At 35.6% G+C, this 13,155-nt stretch overlaps 1 pseudogene; it reads left to right on the forward strand.

Moving 5' to 3' along the window:
* LOC113112524 (probable lysosomal cobalamin transporter) overlaps positions 1–13,155 on the forward strand; it is a 67,830-nt pseudogene that overhangs the window by 12,723 nt on the left and 41,952 nt on the right.

The raw sequence follows: 13,155 nt of genomic DNA on the forward strand, positions 1-13,155 counted from the left end.
GGCACTGAGGTGTCCACCTCTGCACATTTAAATCTACATCTCTGGAAAATTAGACTAGGCGTTTGCTTCTCTGCTCGCTCTCCACTGCATCTTTTCATGTCCTCTCGAATAAGTAAAGGCCAAAGTCAGTCAGGTGTGTCCTTGTGCAGAGCTTCTGGACTTAAAATGAATACAAAAGATAAAAATGAGGTAATTTGCAACCATAGATACAGCTCTCTTGTTGATCTATCTATCTATCTATCTATCTATCTATCTATCTATCTATCTATCTATCTATCTATCTATCTATCTATCTGTCTGTCTGTCTGTCTGTCTGTCTGTCTGTCTGTCTGTCTGTCTGTCTGTCTGTCTGTCTGTCTGTCTGTCTGTCTGTCTGTCTGTCTGTCTGTCTGTCTGTCTGTCTGTCTGTCTGTCTGTCTGTCTGTCTCTCTGTCATTATATTGATATATCTGTTAAATCTATCATAGCTGTCTGTTGTTATATGTGTCTGTCTGTCTATTGTTATGTATTTGAATTTATTTGAATTTCAATTTGTTGTAATTCTGCTTCTCTACATTCAACTTTGAATTGCAATTCTGTATCCTGTCTTCCACTTCGGTTCAAATTCCTTCAGTTGAATTGTAATTGAAGAGGCTTCTTCAGATCAGTTCTGAATGGTGCAGAACCCTGGTGAATGTAACTGTATTTAGCACTCTGAAATAGTGCTGACAATCATATTCTGCTGCTTTGTGACTGTATACTGAATATTTGCAAAGTTCATGCAAATCTGATGTATAAATCCTCTTGAATTGCAAAACGTAATTCTTTTTCATTTTATTTTTTATATATATTTTAACCATTCACTATTTAAAGGTAATATTCAGCAAATGCTTCATAATGGGGCCTTTGAATGCATATTTAAAGGCATGGGTTGTGCAGGGAATAAACTGTGAAATCAATTCAGGAAATAGTTCGCCAAATAGAGTGCCAGTCTTCAGGGTTCATACCTGTACCATACCTTTATCTGTAACGTGTTGCATGAAGATGATCTTACCTCCCTTTTCTGCTATTTTCACATTAATTCACTATTTGTGGCTTGTATTACGCCACCACTTCAGGAAATTGATGCCCTTTTCCTTTCTGTAAATGGGAAAAAGAATCCCATCGAGTCGATGTACACCACTAGGGGTACAGTGCTTTCTTTTCATCAGATGTCAACTGTTCAGAGATACATTTCAACTGCCTACATTTCTTTCTCTTCATTTTTTTTCAGATCTTCTGCAAGATCTGATATCTTTTTGTGAGTCCATGTCATTTGTTAAAGCAATTATTATGCTACTTGAAGGACACCTCTCTGCTCGAATGAAGAAGCAGAATGCTGTTTTGCTTGCTTTGGTTTGCTAGTATTGTGTGCTCTGTCACAGTCTCTTTCTATGAAGATCACTGAACCCTCCAGATGCAGCACTGTATTACCATCAGTATTCTTGCAGTGCTCCTGTCAGAGAATGTTTGGCCCCGAGAGGTCAGTGCTTCTAACAGCCCAATACAATTGAAAATTATTGCCTGTGCTGGTTTATAATCCGACAGGCCCCACACAGGCCAAAAGGCTTCGCGAACTGCTAATTTCCAATCTGGTGACAATCAGTTGCCGGTTCTCCACTGAATAAGTAGACGCCCCCTTCACATAAACCACCTGTGACATCTGGGCACGTTTGGAGTTTAAGTGCATATCTCCAAATGGATAGAGGAAATTTTCAGACAAACCTGCTTGACCTCGTTTAGCGTTCAGTGTTTGGCCCCCTGCCCAGATAAAAGACTTCTTGTGATGTGAATGCATTGTTTCACCTGTCATAAAGCTAACAGCTAACAAAAGAATATAGTGGGTTGACTATTTGAATTGTCTTACAGGTTCTAATAATAAAGGATATATAATGCATTTACAATTGATAACATTTCTTATATTATTAGTATTGAAAACAGTTTTGCTTCTTTATTTTTGTTCATTTATGATACATGTTTCCATTATTGTTCATGTTTTCTATTGTTTTTCTAAACTGATGGTTGAGTCTAAATAGATTTGTTTAATACAGCTTACCGTTGTATATTACCATTATATTCTTTTATATTTGCCAAATATGCATGGAGAAATTGAAGACTATTAATCCAGAGTTTAAAAAAGGATTACAATGGACTCATGGTAAATGAAAAAGAAAGGAAAATCCTGTCAAGCTTCACACTTAAGGGTGATATTGTCTCACTGTAGAGAGAGGTGAGCTTAAACCAGGGATTGAGCACTGTGTTTTTTCTGTGACATTAATGTCCCATTGCCATCTGCCCTATGGTGTGTGGGTCCATGTGCTGCTGACAGTTTTACAGGAAATGAAAAGGTAAAGCATGCCATCCCATGTGCCCCATGTTACAGAGATACTGAAATTTACTCGTATCTTCCTAGTGCTTTGTCAGTTTTTTCCCCCTAGGCTTCTCCTGACATCTCATTTTCACATCATTGTAATGTGTTTGTGCATTCTGGGATATGAAGGTTGGAGGATGATGCCCTTGCGACAGACTCCTTCCTTTTACGGGACAGCAAAGAACAAGTGTCTGTCAGACCTGTCAACAACCAGAGTTGAAAATAATAGTCTAAAACAAACACATTATACGCCAAATAGCCCAAAATTTACCAGAGCATGGGAAAGACTTTAATTAATTACAATTTTTTTACTGGTAGTATCAAAACAGTGAGTGGTTGTCTTTAAAGTGACATAATTTATGTACAGAGAATCTAGGAATGGGCAACATAGCAGCAGTGATTGACATTGACAGTGATAGTTTTGGAAAATTTTGGTTTTTATGACTTACAAGTGACGAGGCAAACCAGTTGCTGAATACAATGTCTAGAACCATTTAAATTAGACAGATTCATTTTGCTAATGAGATTTAAACCAGAAGCCCTATTAAAATAAACTCTGTCTTCATATGGACATATTCGCAAGAAGCAGGACAAAGTGAGAGTGTGAAACTAGCCTGCTGCTGTGTGCATATCATAGCAAAGATTTTTTTTTTCACCAGGAGAAAGAAAATCAAATGGGTTTGGAAAGACATGAGAGCGACTAAACAATGACAGAATTTGGTTGAACCGTTCCTTTTTTGTAAGATCATTATGATATTTCTAGTGCTGCTATTGGCAACACAATCACAAACAAATAAGCTTTAATTTAGAAGCGGTACATTGTCAGTGGCTATTGAGTTGATTACAGCCGATTAAAGTTGTAAAGGAGAGAACAAATTAAATTAACCAAGTCCCCCCGGCAGACACACTTGCAGATTTAGTTTTCAAATAACATGTATGTTAGTTTAGCTTGAAGGGTTGCATGACTCAGAACCCTCTTAAAATGATAACCATCAACATAACTGTTTCCAGGAGATGAGTCTGAAGACTCGAGCGTGTATTTATGAGACTGAACTGGGTGTCTCGCAGTGGATTCATCGACCCTTTCGTCTCCGCACCTGAGGGGGCATCGCTGCAGCACTATAAATGCAGCCAGAACTTAGTGGAGGACCGAGGTTGGCCATTTAATTATTTAGCTCCCTCTTCTCTTTGTCAAGGGGATTAATATGCTAAACTTTTCTCTCCAGTCAGGTGCTTTCCCATTATATCTGGTTAGATTGAAATGGATGATCTGCAGTAATGCAGTGCGGCTTATTCCCTCACCGTGTTAATATTCATGTTGTTATGATTAATATTACCCACTGGTTGGGTGCCATGAACTCAGACTATAGAGGGAGAACAGTCCTGCAATGTGTGCCACTAGCATTGGATGGTTCTGCTTTAGTGCCTGTAGGCATGAGTCCATTGTTTTTAGCCATTAAATGACGACCTGTTGAAATAAATGCATTGCTGCTTTGTCTTAAGTCCATGTTATCCATATTTGACGAGCAATGATGAGTTTATTTAACAGCAAATGGAGATGAATTGTGCCGCTAAAGATGCACTGAAAATCTGCCACTAAAAATTGAAGTCAGTTATTTTTATCAACGTCAAATCAGTTTTGGTGCTTTTATGAAGTGAATTTATAATACAGTACAGCCTTTTTAAAACAATTAAACAAACCAAAGCAACCATAATCTCACCAGGAGCTGCAATTGCTGTCACTGAAATGTTGACATTTCCCTTTCACATATACTGGCCCTCATTTTTCCCAGCATGTTGTGTATTTAACCAGTATGCTCTTGGTACTTCAGTGCACTACAGGGGCCCGGAATTAACGAAGATGCACAACGTGGTTTGTGAGGAAGGACAAATTGGGTTTCTTTTCTTTTTGTCCGCTTCATTTGTCTTAATTAAAACTCTTTGGGATTCTTGGGAGGAGTTGAATGTGTTAAAAGACAGATCTATGTTGCGGGTAACCTATATACCGAAGTGCCTGCCGTAGTCGTGATTGTCTGATTCTTTGTTTTGTTTGTTTGGCTTCATGTTCTGAATCATGCTAATGAATCACGTTATCACCTCGAGAAAGTATCCAGCCATGCCTCCTGCATCATGGTTATTTTGGGTTTACAGGGCCTGACATCCATTAGCTGTAGATACCCCCCCCCCCAAGCCTAAAATAGCTTTGTAGCCCCTCTAAGTGTCCGCTTCCCATGAATTCATATTGCCTAGTGGTGTTATCCTACCACATATAAGAGGAGCTTCGCTTGGGGACTGCATATTGACCCATCCATCCATCCATCCATCCACGTTTATGCAATTTGTTGTTCATGTTCATAGCATAAACTGATATAAATGGTTCTTCAAAACTCAAACCTCAAGTGCTACAGAACCAGGGATGCTTGCCTTAGCAAACGCCACTAATTAGCCAAACAAACCCTTCTGACAGATACAATTTAAACTGTTATTGTATTTCTAATTGCAGCAAATTGATACCGGCTGTCTTGGATTGGAGTTTGATGCATGTGGTTTGCCTTGAGAACACAAACTGTGTGGTCGTTCTCTCTGGATACAGGATGGGTTGAACGTCTTGAAAGCTTTACACGAACACTAGAAAGCACGAGGAATTCTTTAATCAGGCAAAACTGAGCACTGGTCAGATGCCACAAGGTAAGCTGTAGCAAGAGCGTGTGAAGAGTTCGGAGTTGATCTGTATAAGCAGCTTTGATCCGCTGAACTCACGGATAAGAGCCATATGACCGAATCCCTCACAGTAATCCAGAAAAAGTGCAGCAATCAAAAAAAATGAAGTTTTGAAAAGCACACGAACAGCTGGCGAAATCAGCCGCGGGGCTCATGAAACAATAACAATAACCGTTTTCACCCCATTATGTTTTTATTTTAAAATGTTGCTGCTCTGTTTTCCTCCTCGCCTGCTGTTAAAAAACATTTGTGTTTTACCCGACAGAAACGCACTCGGCTGTCCTTTTCACACATCGATCTTTTGGAATCGAAGCATTTATTAAATTAACACACATGTACACGTTTGACTGATGTGTGCGGAGCATGTTTACATGTTCTCGGAAATGAGCTTTTTTGTCCTACTTGACCGCAGACAGAATGATGGATTCTTTTTTTTTTCTGCTCGTGGTAGGTCATTGCAAGCCGTTCTGGTGTGTTGCCAGTGTGGGAGACAGTCTGTTTGATTACAGACCTGTTTCTATTTGGAGAAAGATGTTCGGGGTGTTGTGTGATATGGTTTTGTCTTGTGTACTCCAATTTTTATTTATTTTTCTCATGGATCCAGCTGCAGTTTCTTAATCCACTCCATTCATGTATACAAATATATCTGCAGGGCTTTATGATGACACATTTTCCGAACTAAAAAAGGATGTATTATTAAAATAGCCTGTATCAACTGACCTACATGAGATGTGAAGATGACAATTTACAGGGTCACAAAAGTGTGTGATCCGCTTCAGGACTGAAATAGGCCGAGCTGACAATGTGAATTCATTGCATGACAGGGAAAGGGAGGAATCAACAAAATCACTTTCTCTGCCTGTCACAGTCTGTTACGTGAACTCTTGCAATATCAGTGATCTTTGCTCCTTTAACTTGATTATTTCAGCTTGTCTGCGCTTTTGGGCTTAGGACTCATCATGTGGCAGTTTTATTGGATTCTTGGAATCTTTACGTGTTAAGACTTTGATTTCACTTGATTTGTGTTCATATCCTTTATTCTCTATATTTTTCACTTCGTGTTTTCATGTAATGTGTACTTGTAACAATGTGTACTAGACAATAATTTGTTTTTGATCCCCTATAAAGCCTATTTAACAAACCAACTAAAATTTGATTGAATTGATGTTTGCTATAATTAAATCCTGCTTTAATTTTGGGATTCGGTTTGATGGCTTTAGCCTTTTACATCCTCAATGGAAAAATAAGAGTTTTAATGAAAAATAAAATCTATGTAATATGTAACTAGATGTAGATAATTAGAAACTTGTTCTTTACTGTTATCTATATTATTTATATTGGTTTTATAAAAAAAAAAAACACTTTTATACCATTTTACCATTTTGGTCATATATATATATATATATATATATATATATATATATATATATATATATATATATATATATATATATATATAAATATATATATACATATATATATATACATATATATATATACATATATATATATATATATATATATATATATATATATATATATATATATATATACATATATATATATATATATATATATATATATATATATATATATATATACATATATATATATATATATATATATATATAAATTAAATTAAATTAATACATGACATTTTATAAATATATATATATTTATAATTTAATTTAAAATATTTATAATTTTATATATATATATATATATATATATATATATATATATATATATATATATATATATATATATATATATATATAATTTATAATGAACTATTTATAATTTAATTTAAAATATTTATAATTTAATATTTTAATATTTTAATATATATATATATATATATATATATATATATATATATATATATATATATATATATATATATATATATATATATATATATTATCTATAATGAACTATTTATAATTTAATTTAAAATATTTATAATTTAATATTTTAATATTTTAATATATATATATATATATATAAAAAATATGTATTTTGTAATTTATGTAATACTTTTTTTATATATATACTTTAGATTTTTATATATGAAATGTTATTTTCCAAACGGCTTCCTGCATCTTATTCCTTTTGAAAGATCTCATGCAACCTTGACATTTTTATTCCCGGCCACCGAATTTATTCAAAATTCAAAAATAATTCATAATAGAAGAGGCATAGGTCATCATGTGTACGAGTTGCATTTTTTATGTTTTTAAATACATCTGGACACAAAGTGAATTCCACTTCATTGACCCTGTAACATCTACATACATTATGCATAATCTGCTGTATTTAATGTGGATCCTGACGGTCGAGTGTGCTCCAGGTGTTTAACTGGCCATCCTTTTCTCTTTCACAGCTCTGTATTCCATCATTCTGTTCTGCGTCTTCTTCTGGATCCCCTTTGTGTATTTCTACTACGAGGAGAAAGATGAAGACAACAGCAACAAGTGCTTGGTAAACCTGATAGTCTTTCCTGTCTATCTAGTACACCCATGCATCTCTAAAACAGATTGTCTTTCCAGTCTTACGAGATAATTCACACACAAAATGAAAAACTAGGTGGGAAAAGAGCTACGTCAAGCTATTTGTAGTCAATAAATAGTGTGTACTATACTAGTATGTAAAGCAAGGCTTGCTGTCTAAGGTTATAAATGTTATAATGAATCATATCAACAGAAATGTCCTTGAAATATTGCTAAGTGCTATTTGCCTGATTACAGTTATGGTAGTTCATTTATAATAACCCAGTGAGTTCACATAGACTCCATCTGCAAGTAATAAAGTAATAAAGTGACGAAAAATGCAATCCTACTCAACTATATTGCTGCTCACTGCAAAAGTCAAATATTTTTCTCTAAGGACACCACAGAGATGTGGAAAATGACATGCTGAGGAGCTTCCTCCATCTTCTAGAAGTTATTTAGATCTCTTTCCAAACTTTCCACTCCTTCTTCTCCCTTGGAACTCTCAGAAGTGGCTTCGTTCCAAAACTATAGAGCCTCCTATGTAGGCACCATTTTCAAAGCATCATAGGTACTGTCCTGAGAGGGAGGCAGGATGATAATGCTGCCTTCTTTTTTTTGGCGCAATTTTCACCAGGGTTGCATATTTCCTTCATGGAAAGTATAAACCTATAATGCATTTATTTTATTTTATTAATATGATATAATATTATTTTTCGTATTACTTTAAGTAAATGTATTGCAGCATGGCATTGTTAGTTAAGCTATAATAAGCTAATGCAGAACTAACTCAATTGTTAGTTGAGTTTATCATGTGTTATGACTGCTGTTTGTAAGCTGCACAACGTTGCTCATTTAATGTAGAACGTTCCAAATCAGTCACCTGTATGGTTCCATCTCAGTTAGGACACTGTGTTAGCTCAGGTTTTGGAACAGAGCCACAATGTCTTCATCAGAGAATGAACTAGGGACACTGTGTTCCTGACTGTTAAGTGCTGCAAATATGTAATTATACTCCAGCCCAAAGCCCCTCTCTACATGGAACATAATTTATCACGGATGGATGACTTGATGAATGCAGTTTAATAAACCTGTTTTTTTTTATTCTCTCCTTACAGCAAGTGAAAAACGCACTGAAGTATACAATAGGATTTGTGATTGTGTGTTCAGTGCTGCTTTTGATTGGGTAAGTGCAAACTGTTGGAGTATATTATTCTGTGTGTGTGTGTGTGTGTGTGTGTGTGTGTTTGAAGAGGTCGGTGTGAGCTTTACTACATCATTCACTCGTCATCTTCAACCAGGTACAGCAGGTGTTAGAATGCTGGAAAATTGCTGATAACAACCAGCATTTGCCAAATTTATACTAAGATTACTTTTGTGGAATTGGAGAATAAACTGTAGCTACAATCAGAGAAGCCATTAATAGTTTAGTAGAGCGATATCTTTACAGGGGCCCCATCAAATGTTTATAATATTACATTTCTGGGTGATAACTTAGCAATTTGCAATACAAATGGCTCTAGCCAGATCATGAACAATGATTATTAATAAATTTAGATCGGCACCGATAATTGTAACAATTTTAGATCAGTGGATACTGCAATCAATATATTCTATTATGAAAGTAAACAAGTAACTAAGACAGTTTATTTCTGGAGAGTCAGAGAGCTCAACATCTACTGCACGACATCAAATTAATTTTAATTTGAAATCAAAATTGAGCCTATATTATGCTTGCTGCTGATCATATTGTGTATGATTCCTGAGCGCGGGTTTACCCAAATCTAAATATGGGTCTTTTGGAGTCTTTATGGTCTTTTGTTGCTCCATGCACTTCCGTTATTTCTGATGTCTCAAGTTCTCCTTATTCTGTTTTTAACATAGTTCAAATATTCCAATTCTGTTTTTTAATAAATGTTTCTCAAGCACCGATCGGCTGACAATTCAGCTTTGCCATCACAGTAAACAGTTATTTTTTCAATTGAAATCATATTTCGCAAATTCAAATTATAAGGCATCCTTAAACCTGGCCATTTTCAAGACCTTGAAAGGTTTTGTTGTCAAGCCCTGTAACAATTTCTTGTCCAATTGTTGACCGAACTAATAGCCAACATCAAGTCTAAATCTGTACAGATACATGGCATGGCTTTGTGCCGTTTAACCTCGAGTTGAAACTTTTTGTTCTCAGCAGTGCTCGTGCAGCATAGACATAATGGATTTTCATTGCTGCTGCAAGAATAACACGTCTGCTCACCAGGTCATATAATTTAATGTGCTCTCAACCATTAAATAGTGTTCCTGTGGGGCAGGATACCTTCATCACACCTTCGTGTCATATAGACCCAGTGGGATGGGTTACTTTGATCGCAGAATGGGAAGAGGGACATGCCGTGGACCAAATTTAAAAGTGGGGATAGCACTTCGGACAGAAGCAATTTGGTGTTCATTTTACTTTTTGAACTGGAGCAGTGTTTTACCAAGAGTATTGTGTCTCAGGGTTCCTGATGGGAGAGGACATGATGGCCTTTTCCATCGTCCGAGTCCCTGTGTTTGGGATTGTTCATTTGGAGAGTGACTTCTTTTTGTTTGCCTGTTGTGATTGGTCTGTGCTAAGAATGGGACTTATAAATGGAGAGCTGACCCTTCCCAGCCTCTGTAGTCCCATTCAATCTATCGTACCCTTCGAAATGTCTCGAGAGCTCTAAGTGCACTCTATCAATGGCATACTTGGTCTAAGCTCTAGACACTCAGGCCCTGTCCCAAATGGATGTCCTCATGTGGACCTGCATTCACGTGGCCTTCTCTAGTGCATCTCTGTGAAGTCCACGAGACCGTAAAGTGTCCCATTTGTCAGTTTAGGTTTCAAAAGGGTGCTCACGAGGACATCTGAGATATATCTTAAGTCAGTAGACCGTATTTGGTCTATTAGCCTGCAATTAGCCACCAGTCGTTGCTTACAAATTAGGCTGTGTGCTTTTAATTTAGTGTCTAATGTGATATCATTCAACTGGCCGAGTAAAAGAGAACCATAGACAGTGACATAGTATTTTGGAACTTAGTTGATGATGGCAAATGACAGGAAAAGTGGACACAAAGGTCAGATAAGTGTGAAGTCTTTGAGCTTGTGTACCTTTGCATAAACCTTCACGGAGTTCTTGGTCGATTTATGAATCCGCGTCCTGCTGAGTGAACAGGTTACAATGTAATTTACTGACACCCTAAAAGATGACATTTTCATGCACGATGCAGCATTGCTGAAATGACACGTCAATTGAATTCGCTCTGAATATGCCAGCGATGCTGAATGATGTGGCTGCATTTAAAAAGAAAGTGTCCTTAGTTTGCGACCATTTGCATTTGTTGTGATTTGAATGCGGACATTTGAGCTTCTGAAGTAATTGGATGTTAACAGTAGGTATTATCTGTGTCCTTTTAGGGCTGCATGATTATTTTGTTATATATTGTGATCGTATATTGTGATCAACAACATCCTGTATCGTTGCTTGGATATTCAGACAAATAATTATTGTACATAAATATAAGTGTGCATATGCTGTATATCAGCATTAATAGTAAAATGTATTATAAGTACCTCTGTAATAATAATAATAATAATTTAACTTTTTTACATTATATTTAAATGTTTTTGAATCAAATTGTTTCATTTTGATTTTAGCTGTTTAGCCCTAATCTTTTTCTTTTCATCCAGACATTTAATAGTCCATTTTTTTTTAAATGAACATACTGTTTGACTTGCATATTTGCACCATTAACTTGGTGTGTTATCTGCACCATAATTATTTTTTGGAATAAGCAGTGGTCAGGCGAAAGAAAGAGCCATATATAAGCTATAATTGTTTGAGATAAAAACTATAGAATTGATACAGACTAAAACGGAACCTTATGGTTAAAACATGGGATTTTTTTTCAAACCTGCTATAGCCTGAGGTATTTTGCTTATGCAACCTAACCCTGTGAGTGATGTTCTTCTCATTGGAGATTACTGGCTTTCTTCGTGTTGCAGATATGTACTGAGAAGTTGAGCATACTGTATTCTCAGTTGATTTTAAAGCTTGCGGCAATACATCACATGAGCTGTATAGTACAAGAATCTACATGATAGTCCACAACAACAGCCGTCAACCACATCCATCTATCTATCTATCTATCTATCTGTCTGTCTGTCTGTCTGTCTGTCTGTCTATCTATCTATCTATCCATAAATACAAGACATTTTACCATTTGGGTTAGTGTATGTGTGTGTGTGTGTGTGTGTGTGATTTCTGAAGATTGGAAAATTCAGCTTTGCCATCACAGCAATAAATAACATTCTAAAATACTAAAATAGAAAGAGTTAGAAATCTTACCAATCCCAAACTTTTAAATGGTAGTCTATAAATGATATCATGACATATATGAATTTCTGTTTCAGGACATTTGTTCCGTTGGAATCTCCCACCCAACCAGAACTCTACTCAGTGGGAGAAAGGTGCAGTATCTGTTTCGAGGGAGCTGGGGTAGCAGCCGTAATACCATAAAGACCTCTTTAGATGAAATTGCAGTTCAGTTTTTACTGACACTTGCAAAGAAATATGGCAGAAAGAGCTTTGTTGAAGCCTTCCGGGCCACAACCACCAAAGCGACAGGTGCTTTTTAGAGAGCGACGGATGCTGCCAAGCCACGAGCAGAGGTGATGTGTGGGTTTGGCAGCACTGACATTTAGCCTCGTCAATGTCAACAGACCTCATTGTGCTACCTAAATTTGCTGTCTTGAAAAAGGAAAGGCCTGGCTGCTTTTGACATGTCAATCAAGTCTTCCATTTGAAGCACGAGTGGCAGGGCCAATGTTTGCACCTGCACTTACACACATATGTGTGTGTGTGTGTATGTATATATACATATATATGTATATATGTATATGTATATATGTATATGTATATGTATATATGGTGTTTAAACTACCTCTTTTCTCAATATATACATATAAAATATAAACACATATATAAATATATTATATATATATATATATATATATATAATATATATATATATATATATATATATATATATATATATGCATGCACGCACAGACACACACACACACTAGGTTTAAGATTTATATATATACCAAAAATAATTAACTATTTACCAATGCAACATTTCTTATTTTCACTAACTTGAAATAACTTAAATAACTAAAATAAAACTGGATGAAAAACTAAAAAATGAAGAACAACTATAAATGGACGAAATTAAATAAAAATGAAAACAGAACATTACAAATAATAATAATAATATTAATAAATACTCCTAATTGATTTAGTTTTCATATGTTGTATTTAAGTTCAAATTTTTCAAGAAAAAAGTATAGAAATCAATGCAGTATCCACCCCTGCCGAGCATGAAGGATCATCCCCTTTTCAATTTTTTTTTTTGTTTTTTTTTGTTACGTTTCTTTTTTCTCTTTTTTGTCTGGTTGAGCAAAAGAAAATTAGTCTGTGAAAGGAAGCTCCCATATTATGTCCAGTGTCCATGTCTAGAGCCTTTCTTATCATC

Source organism: Carassius auratus, chromosome 13 (genome assembly GCF_003368295.1).
Source record: "Carassius auratus strain Wakin chromosome 13, ASM336829v1, whole genome shotgun sequence".
Classification (NCBI taxonomy): Eukaryota; Metazoa; Chordata; class Actinopteri; order Cypriniformes; family Cyprinidae; genus Carassius; species Carassius auratus.